This window comes from Heterocephalus glaber, unplaced genomic scaffold, assembly GCF_053883595.1.
Source record: "Heterocephalus glaber isolate CG9 unplaced genomic scaffold, H.glaber_assembly_v1.0 deba00001543, whole genome shotgun sequence".
Lineage (NCBI taxonomy): Eukaryota > Metazoa > Chordata > Mammalia > Rodentia > Bathyergidae > Heterocephalus > Heterocephalus glaber.
The window spans coordinates 5,384,558-5,395,924 of record NW_028258336.1 but is presented as its reverse complement, the minus strand read 5'-3'; the positions used below and the strand labels follow the sequence as shown (position 1 = coordinate 5,395,924).

The 11,367-nt window shown below is 36.9% G+C and overlaps 1 pseudogene; it reads right to left on the bottom strand.

Annotated features, from left to right (window-relative positions):
* Positions 1–224: 224 nt before the first annotated feature.
* On the bottom strand, positions 225–5,772 carry LOC101701590 (E3 ubiquitin-protein ligase RBBP6-like; annotated as a pseudogene).
* Positions 5,773–11,367: the final 5,595 nt, after the last annotated feature.

Sequence of the window (11,367 nt, the reverse complement as noted above, 5' to 3'; positions counted from 1 at the left end):
TAAAAATAATAGGCCCTAGCAAAACCTCTCACGTTACATTGTCACAACTCACAATTCTGTACAAAAGTTCATGCTATAAAGCTCTGATGTAAAAATCAAATAAGCAACAATATTTTAAGTATCGCACAGGGTCTTCTATGTCATTATTTACAAGGCTTGAATCTCTCTACATTGTAACAAAATTTAATACAGATGACTTAGTAATTAAGTCAATTTTAAAAATCTTACACAGGGACAGATTTCACTTTTTGGTCATCCTTCTCTTTTTCTTTATCTTTGTTCTTCTTTGACTTCTTTTTCTTGTGTTTGTGTTTTTGGCTTTTTTCTAATTCTACTTCAGTGCCTGCATGTTTCTTATGCTTCTTATGCTTTTTGTGTTTTTTATGTTTCTTCTTTTCTTTCTTTTTCCTTTTCTTCTTGCTGTCCTGACTTTTTGCTGAGCTGGCACCGCTACTGTGACTTTGGGTCTGACTTCCTGAAAGGCTGTGACTTCTACTTGGACTAACGCTAGGGCTGTTTTGACTCTGGCTCCTGCTTACACTGACCTGTTCAACTGCTGGTGCATCCAGGCTCTCTTTTGCTTTCTCCACCATTTTATCTTTCAGGTCCTTACAAATGTTTCCAGAAGTTTCCTTTTCTTTCACACATAGATTACTTTCACTGTCACTGTCATTATAGTCTGGTTCAAAAGCAACTTCTTCAGTTTCTCTAGTTAAGTCAGAGAAGAGTCTAGGGGAGAGATTTAACTGAGATTTAGGCTTTGGAGCTTTCTTGTTGATTTGCCCAGCAACTTCTTCCTTTTCAATCTGTGGGCCTGGTGGGTTAGGTATATAAGGTAACTTACTGGCACCTGATTCTTTACTGTTCCATGCCTCTAATACATGTTTCTCATGATCCTTACAAGAATTTTTATCTACAGATTTTGTCTCTTCAGTTTAGTATTAGTATCATAAGGGGACTTATCATCACGAGGTTTTTTTGTCTCTTGAGGTACAAGAAATAATTGTTTTGGAATCTGCCATTTCTTTTTCAGGAAATCTCTCTCCTCCTTTGGCTTATTTTTCTGTCCAGATGCAGAATCTTTATTCTGAGGAGAGTCTTTTCTTGTTAATTCATTTCTTTTTTATTTCATTAATTAATTTCATTAATTAATTTCTGGTTAATTCATTTCACTTCATTAATTTCTTTCATCTCTCCATTTGGAACCTGAATATTCTCTGTTGTCATAGTCTTTTTTTTTTTTTTTTTTGTCTCTGCTGGGAGTAAAGTCTTTATTTGAGGAACTACAGACAGATTCATGATTTTTGGAAGTTAGAGTCTCTTTGGAAGATTGAGATAGACTTTTAAAATTTCCTTGTTCATTTAAATGGTCCAAATTACTCTTTTTCTGGTTGAATGTTAGTCTTCCTTTTTTCAAGATTTTCTTTTTCTAATGCTGAAATGATCTCGATCTTTGGTTTTCCTCTTTTCATTAGATGTAGAATTTTTTGAACTTCTTACCTCATGTTGCATAATTTCATGGCTCACTTCTTTGGTGAGTTTCTGAATTTTCTCTGAGGACTCACTTTCTTTCTCAGTATACTTAACTGTATTTGATGGCTTAGTAGCAACATTTTTAATAACACTAGAAGGCTTTCCTACACTTGCTATACACTGTGTGGATGTAATATCTTCTTCAGATTCAAAGTCATCTTTATCGCATTTGCACTGAGGAACCTGAATCATAATAATAACATCTTCAGCCGGAGCTGTATTATCATTATTATATTCTTCCATAGTTTTAATTACAGTTGAATTTGTATCTGTTTTTTCTTCAGATTTCCACACAGGACTGCCACCAGTTGAGCTTGTACTGGTATAATCCACAAGAATTGAGCTGGATCCTTCAGTTCCAGTTACTTTTCATTTGGCTTTCCTTTGACTTTTTCCAGTTTAACTTTGCTAGAGGTTGATTCCAACTTTTCAGAGGGCTCTTTCGTACTAGATACATTTTCTGTACTCCCAATTTTTTTTCCCAGTTTCTTGGTTGAGATTAATTTTTTGGACCGGGGCAGATGAGGATGGAATTTTGTCCTTTTCTGGGGACGGATCCATCTTTTCAATATCCGGTTCCATTTTGCACTTTGGTGATGGTTTCATTATTTCAGTTACTTCTAGTTCAGAAATTTTCATTGACAAAGACTCAAAATCTTTATCTCCACCTTTTTTTTCAGTTTTCCTTTTTCTCTTTTCTCCCTTACTATCCAGTAGCTTGCTTTTCACATTAGACTTCTTGATCTTTTCTTCTTTATTAGTTAGCTTTTGTGATTTGACATCTTTGGAATAGTTCTTCTTTATCTTTTCCTCTTTGACTGGCTTTGTCTCTGGGTGTTCTTTTGCTGATTTAGAGTAGGCTTTCCTGAGGGTACCAATGATCTTTTCATCCTTCTGAGAGGAAGATGACAATTTAGCAGGATCCGTCTTTGGACTCTCCTCTTTGGCTTTTTTCAGTGGAGATTCAGATCGAGGAGATTTTTCATGCTCTCCATCTAGTTTTTCTTGGGGTCCTTTAGCGGGTTTTACAACATTTTCTTTTTTGGACACAGCATATCCATCATTTTTCCATTTCATCTTGTCACCTTTTGATTTTGGTTTATCATTTTCTCTCTTGTCTTTTTCAGACACTGATTTAAAAGTGATGGATTCTACATCCATTGGTTCATCCCTAGCAGGTGTAGCATCATCTCTGCTTGGGAGAACAAACAATGAATCTGTCTTATTTTCTTCAACACCTATAGGTTCTCTTGATTTTCTAGCAGTCTCTAATAACTACGGGTTCAGAAAACCTTCACTCTCCTCACCCTTTCTTCTTTTTCTGCTTCTTATGCTTATTTCCTTTACCATCTCCAGGAACACTTTCACTGTCCTTCTCTTTTGACTTTGCACTATCCTTCTGATTATGACTCTCGTTGAAAGCTTTTCTGGATAATTACCACCTATATTTCAACTTCTATGACTTTGTCCAACATAATCTTCTCTGTGACCTCTTGTGAAGGGTGAATTCCTGACATTAACTGGTAAAAACCTCTCTGGAGAAAAGTTCTCTCTGTGGAGGGTCTAGGCTGTGCTCCAGCAATATACCCTTTATAATATCTTTCGTACCACTCTATATTTTCATTCCCATTCTCAATAATACTCTTTTTCAAATGGATCTCTAAAATCCACATTCCTCCCATAATATGCTTTCATGTCATAAGGTGGTGGAACTTCTCTGTATCTATTAAAATATTCACATTGGGTTTCTCCTTGAGGGACATTACGTTTGTTGAGAGATTGTCCCCTAAATGCTTGAGGAGATCTTGATCATGAATGACAGCATCTATATGGGAGTGACCTTGATCTAGATCGATGATATCCATGGGACCTAGACCGAGATCGGTAATTGCAACTCTTGCCTCTAGCTCTTCTGGGGTATGGAGGTGATGGTGAATAGGAATGAGAATGTGAGCAGCTGAATGATCAGGAGTAAGAGCATGAGTGTGTTGAACCAGATCTTGATTTAGAGTAAGTATATGAACTTCTTGAATATGATGACCCACAATAGGGAGATTTAGACTCTTCTTTCAGTTGGCTCTGTTCTCGATAGAATTTCTCCTGGAAAAAGGTGGTGCTTGGTTGTTGGGACGGTATTTCAATGAGCTGTCTGCACTCCTGAGGATACCCATGGTGTTGATAAATTGGCAGGAGCTGGAGGAAACCCTGGAGGAGGGAAGCTATACCCAGCACCCAGCAGGTGGTGGCTGGCCAGGATGAAACTGAGGAGAAAACTGTGGGGGAGGAACACCTATAGCAACTTCTCTCCCCTCTTCTAATTTGCTATGGTGGAGAAACCAGATATCCAAGTTTGTTGGAATGTTGCCAACCTGGTCGACCACTACCTGGATGAGCAGCATTTATTCTTACTGGACCAGTTGTGGGAATCAGCTGTCCATGTAATAATGACTGCCCAAGCAAAGATGGAATTCCAAGAACAGGCACCTGGTAAACCTCTCCATAAGAGCAGTGATTGCAATTGAAGAAGTTCCCTTTGAGTGCTCTGATGTAAGGGCTGCAGCTGGCAATATTTTAGTATCAGAATCCCTAGAAAATAATGTAATTATAACACATTATCAAGTCATCAAATATGGTAGATTGTGAGTAAAATTAACAATAACTGTCCATCATCAAGATGAGTTAAGTCAAAAGTGATGAACGTTTCTAGGAGCTGACTGAATCTTTGGTGAGTTCTTTATGCATAAGTGCAAAAGTAAAAAGCTGCATCTTGCTTCTTGACCCATTCTGCCCATCTATTTCTTTTGATTGGTGAATTGGGACAATTAACATTGATGGTTATAACTGATATGTATTGACTTATCCTTGTCATGAACTTTTCCTGTTGTTGGATCTCCCCCTGTGCATTTAATTTCTTGTCTTGCCTGATAGATTCATTCTGCTGGGCTTTGTAGGGTTGTGACCCTCATTGTCTTTTCCTAGGATATTGTTTAAAATTGTTTGGAGTGCTGGTTTGGTATTCATGAAGTTCCTCAGGTGTTCTTTGTCATAAAAGTATCTTATTTTCCCATTGATTTTGAAAGATAGTTTTGCACAGTATGTCAATCTGGGTTAGAGATTGTTTGCTTTTAGGGTGTGAAATAGTTTACTCCAGGCTTTTCTTGACTTGAAGGTTTGTGTTGAGAAATCTGCTGTGATTCTGATGGGCTTTCCTTTGTATGTGATTTCTTTCTTTTCTCTAACTTCTTGTAGTATTTTGTTCTTCGGTTGGTTTTTTGGATACTTGACTATTATATGTCTAGGTATAGGTTTTTTTTTTCATGGCTAGTTGGAGTTCTGTATGCCTCAGTTTTCTGTATGTCAAGTTCTTTTCCCCTGCTTGGGAATTTTTCTGCCTTCACTTCTCTGAACAGTTTTTTCATGTCCTCTGGATTCTCTCCTGTTTCTTCATTGATTCTGATCAGTCTTATCTTATTCTTCTCTGAATCATCTAGAAGCTGCTAGATTGATTTCTCATGATCTCTTACTATTTTTCAGAAATCTTTCTTTTCCTGGTCACTAATGGCAATCCCATCTACTACATCTGATACTCCGTCCTCACATTGGTCCATTCTGCTGCATAAACTTTTAATGGAGTTTCTAATCTCTTGGATATCTTGTTTGCATGTATTTTAGGATCTGTTTGTTTCCTATGCTGGGATTCCATCATGTTCCTCAGCTCCTCTATTTTTTTTTATCTGTGTCTGCTCTAGAGTTATTAATCATGTCTTGCACTATGGACACAATTTCTGTTGTTATCTGAGAAATTATTTCTGATTTTATTTTTTTCCAGATCATCTTTCATTATCAGTTCAGGGAGTCCAGGTGGTTGAGCTTTTGTTCCATATCACTGCCCTTTGGGGTTGCCTTTGGTGGTCTGGAAGTCTAGTTTCAAAACTTATTTAGGTTTCTTCTCATTTCAATCAATGCAGACTGCTGCATCTTTATTGAGGTGACTCTTTGCTCTTCCAGTGGTCTTCAATTTTCAACAAGCCTGAGAGAGGCTTTCTCTATGCTGCTCACTGCTGCACCAATACTTGAGTTCAGAATAATGACCTTCTGGATCCCTGCCCTGGGCCCTTTTCCAGGTGGACCTCCAGCTGGGGCCTTCATGCCTGAGCAGCTGTTTTCCAGGCAGGACTTAGGTAGGGTCCTCCGTGTATCTGTGCTGCTGTTGTCTGGATTGGCTTCTGGCTGGGGCATGGGTGCCCAAGTCGCTGCTCTCTGCGGGCGGGGGGGTGGGGGTTGTTCCTGGCTAGGGCTTGCTCCTCCATTGTGCTATTTTCTGGGTAGGCTTCTGGCTGTTTTTTGTTTTATTTCTGCCCTAAAATAATGGTAAACTTTTACATGCAACAGTTATCCTGACCATTTCACTGATCAGGACAAATAAGAACCTGGAAAATACCACTTCTCCCTACCCCATCTGATAACAGTACCACACCCTGTGTAATTTATAAAGAATAAAGATTTATTTGGCTCATGGTTCTGGAGGTTGGGAAGCATGGTGCTGGCATCTGTTTAGCATCTGGTGAGGCCCTTCCTTCTTAGTCTTAACATAGCAAAGGGTATCACATGGCAAGAGAGAAAAATCATGCCAGAGAGAACTTGCCACTTCTACAGCAATCCATTACTTCCTGAACGGATTAATTCATTCATGAGTGCAGGGACTTTATGACCTAATTACCTCCCACGGGTCCCCCTTCACAAATTGCATTCATGTGAGACTCTGGGGATTAAATTTCCAACACATTAAATTTGGGGATAAATTTGGGAAACACATTCAAACCATAACAATTATCTTTAATCCACACTCTAGAGAAATTGATTAATGGTTGTAATAATTAGTGAGGAATCCATTTCCCGGAAATACTATACTTAGTATTTGAAAAACCAACCAGAATGACTAGGTAACCATTGACCAACACTAACAAGTTTGACAATTAGAATATGGATATTACAAATGATACTTCATTGATGCTGGCAATGGTGTGCAAAGTACTGGCAAAAAGAACTGCACAGTTTCCCGCATGATAAGTAATAAGAATGTAACAATTTCAGGAGGCTGCACTGTTAAGAATAGCCTGACTGTAAGCCTAAAGATTCCATCAGGTCTCATGTCTAGATATTTTTGTCAGTGTTTCTTGTCTGATTTTGCAAAGAGGGTAATGCAACTAGAATATTGTTTCATTTGCCTTGAGTGAATCTTTCTTGCAAAGTGCTTGAAAAAACAAAGAACATGGATGCCATTGAAGTCACAACATAAGTTAGTCACTTTTTTCCCTATCTACTTATTCTCACCTGTTTCTACCTGTGCAATATTTTGGTCTGAGTCTTGCCTTCACTGTAACGTTCTGTTAACAAAATTTGCAGGAGAAGACCTGGAGTTCTCATATGCTCCTTTTTAATCAGGCTATTTCTATACCAAAAAACATCTAATAATTATAAATTATCAGTTATTCATCCCTAAGTATTTGTTGCAAACTGTTTACTGTCTTTCTTATCAACATCTTTAAATGCTCAAGATTATAAACCAATTGTGAGAAAATTAAAATATGCTCATATTTAGTGAACAGTTATTTTATGTTAAAAGTAAACAAATCTTTACCATTAAAATGTTTAATTATTGGTTTTGTTTTTCCATTTGAAAATTTTAATTAAAATTATAAATAATTCTGTGTAGGTTCAGTTTTTATTACTAAATGGTTCCTAAATTGGAATTCATTTTTTTAGAAACTGACTGATAAACATCTTCTGGTTTCAAATTAATTGTTTTATAGGTGTTCTTAGGGCTTCAGAGAGTGGTTGCAAATGAGAAATCCCTTTATTGATTCTGTGAATGTTCTGATGAACCCCATATGATAGGAACTTTTCATTTTTGCATTATCACTGCAATTGGGAAAGAGCCCAATGAGTACTCAAGGAGAACAAAGACACAATGTTCAAAAACGTCAAACAGAAAATGTTGCCAAAAGGAAGTAAACATGATAGGAATTAAGAGACAATGGGAAATGACCAAAATCTGGCTGCAAGTTAGTGCTTACTTTAGTGTATATCTGGGCTTAAGTATAAAAAAAATATAATTTTGAAAATGTAAATTAAATGATTTAAATTGTTTTCTCATATTGGAATATTTTCTTTAATGGAAAGTAAATATGTATATTGAGTATATATGTTGAGAATTATTACATATACCCTTTTGATAAATGTTACATGTTTATTTCCATATTAAGGAAGGGCATCACCACATTTTGGATTAGGGACTGGGACTGAGAGGGCAAGGTTCTCAGCCTCAGTCTCTGTGAACTCTGAGGGCTACAGAACCCTTAGGGAGCACACCAGGACACCCCAGAACCTGGGAATGGAATCAGTGACCTTTATGGATATGGCTATAAACTTCACTCTAGAGGAGTGAGCTCTGATAGTTTCTTCACAAAAGAACTCTGCAGAGATGTAGAGCAGAAAACCCTGAGGTACCTGTTGCAATAGGTAAATGTGAAGACCCAAATATTGAAGATGAGTGTAAAAACTCCAGGAAAACTGTAAGGACTCAAGTTGTAGACAAACTCTGTGAATATACAGAAGGTAATCAATGTGGAGAAACCTTCAGGTAGACTATAGAGCGTGTTGTAAAGAAAACTCTCCCTGGAGTGTATCACCCTGTAAAAGCTGTTTATGTGGAGAGTTCCTCATTAATCATTTATCCATAAATATGCCCCTCAGAGCTCACGATGTATGGGAACCTTATGAAAATCAGGAATATGGAGAGAAGGCTTAAAACCACAGGGAAAATTAGAAAGCCTTCAGTTATTCTTAAGGCCTTCAGAAACATGAAAAGACTCAAATTGGAGAAAAATCTTATGAATGTAAGCGAGGTTGGAATGGCATTACTCATTCCCCTTGTTTTAAAAAACATGAACCAATCCATATTGGAAAGAAATGCTATGTATGTAAACAATGTGGCAAAACCTGCACAAGCTTCCCACAGGAAAGCTGGACATGGCAATACATGCTTATAATCTCAGTATACTGGGAATGCTGAGACAAGAGGATCACATGTTGGAGTCTAGCCTGAGCAGTTTAGCAAAACTGTCTCAAAATTTTTAAAAAAAATTTAAAAAGAGCTCAGTGAGAAATCTTCAGACACACACACACACACACACACACACACACACAATCTCAAAAGGCTCCATTTATAGGAAATATTAACTGTATTTAAGGATTATAGTGTATGGTCTTCATTCTTTGTCTTCTCTGTCTGTCTCTAATGACTTTCAAGGTATAAAGTTAACATCCAAATGCTACTAAAATAATCAACATCTTTTTATTATCAAAATATTCTAATACAGAGTAAGAACTATTTAAAAAGCTTTTAAAAGCCAAAGCCTCCTTGTTTTATATCAGTACCTACATCATAACACTATAGAAAACACCACTATGGAAAAGACAAAGAATATAAAGCTTTGAGGATTTTTAAAAAATACCCTGAATTTGTACATTTTAATTTATACTTTAGAGACATCTAACTTATAAAAATGGAAATAATCTTTAGGTTTGTGCTTTTTGGCAAAGGCAGTAAACTTTATAGTTTGTGCTTTTGGTAAAAATAAGGCACTTCCGAGATCTGTTTAAATTTTAATATTTATCCTACCCTCTGATCCTATTAGCACAACATCTCCCTTGTAAATAGACTTTTATGATTGTTTTAAAATTGGAAGCAGCAATAATTAAACACAAAAATACTTTGAGAATCATGTGGCTATGACTTTAAAACATCTGAAAATTTATGTAACTGGGAACCTTATTGCTTCAATAACTTAAGTATGTATAATATATTATAAAATGTTTCATCAAAAATTTTGATATTTAAAACTTTAGTTGCCTGACTATTTTATTCTATTTTAACTTAAAGTCTAAATTTTGGAGAAGTCAAATATAAATTATTTGGGCCTTAACTAATCTATCCTTTACTTATATGCAAAAATATATGCATGTCTAATTCTGTAGAGAGGATTCACAACTTTAAATGGCTTCTTAAAGAGGTATGTGATACAAATTGGAAAAGAAGTATAAAAGTCACCATGTTAGATAATCCTTAAGGCCTTGTTTGCAATCAATGCTATTGATGTCTGCCCAGACCATCCTGCTGACAAATGTTTAGTTGTCAATGTCAGCTAAAGGAACTCAAAACTACCCTCTTTTTAAAAGGAAGCCACATAGCTAAACAGGAGCTACCTATCTGGGAGGCTAAGAACACACCCATCACTCCATCACTCCATATCCTTATCCCAAGGCAAGACAGACATTGACTAATGACTGATCACCATTTACTACATACATAAGACTAGCCCCTTATCTCAAGGAGAGAGCAATTCTGAGGTGCAATTTAAGCTTTAGAACTTTCCTGATAACAAATTAAAGTGAGTCACTAGTAGAAATCATATTCTTGATTAGCCCTTTTTTCTTAGCCTGATCCTGTTTCTCTCCCTTGCTTTTCAAAGCACTCACTAGAAACCACGTAAGAATCCATATCTCAGGCTCTGCTTCCAGGAAAATGGAGACATACATTTTCTTTTCTTAAATTCTTTTATTGGTACATTTTAGGTATACAACACATTTACATTTCTCATTGGGAACTTGTACCTTTACATGATGCATCTTGGTTCTTATTTTTTCCCCATTCCTAGCCCTCCCTTCACCCCCTCCACCCTTCCCTATTTACAAAGACTTTATTTCCATTTTTTCCATTTCTCAGCATTTTTCCTTTCCCTTCTTTCCTTTCCCCTGCCTTTCCCACTACCCCTACCCCTTTGGACCTTTTCTTTTCTTCCTATTTTGCATTTTCAATTATTCATTCTAATCACTGATACATTTTAGGTATACAGTATAATGACATTCATCATTGGAAATTTGCACCTTTACATAATCTCTCTTGGTTCTTATTTTTCACCCTTGCTCAGCCCTCCCTTCAACCCCTCCATTCCTCCCTATTTACAAAGATTTTGTTCCTATTTTTCCAAAGAAATAGACAGATTTGTAGATATATATGAATTACCAAAGTTGAACCAAGAAGATATAAAAATTCTAAACACCCCAATATCAATCAATGAAATTGAAAATGTAATAAAAAATTTACCAACAAAGACAAGCCCAGGTACTAATGGCTTCACTGCTGAATTCTACAAGAAATTTAGAGAAGAACTATTGCCACTACTGCTTAAACTCTTCAGTGAAATTGAAAGAGAAGCAATATTCCCAAATCCATTCCTGGAAGCAAGCATTGCCTTGATCTCCAAAGCAGAGAAAGACCCAATCAAAAAAGAACTACAGCCAGGGATTTAGCTCAGTGGTTCCAGTGCCTGCCTCACAAGCACAAGATCCCGAGTTCAATTCCTAGTACCAAAAAGAAAGAACTACAGGGCTGGGATTTAGCTCAGTGGTGCCAAAAGAAAAAATAAAAAAGAGAGAGAGCGAGAAGTACAGGCCTTTTACTTAATATTCATTTCCTCCTCCACAGTTTTGTGGCAGTGAATATGGGACTTAAAAGTGCTGGTAATCTGGAGAAACATAGGTGTTAGAGCAAATTCTAGTGGAGTCAGTAAGGAGAAGCTTTGCAGAGAAACTGGCTGATGATGAAGGCACCTGAGGGTTCTAAGTATGCCAGAAGTTTAGGTTGCAAGGAGGGAGACTCAGGCTATTTCAAAGACTCTGTGGCCTATGCTAAGGATTTTGGGTTTTTGCCTGTGAGCCCTAAGGATAAAATGGGACTCATTAAACTCCCTCTGTTGGTCCTAGTCTCTC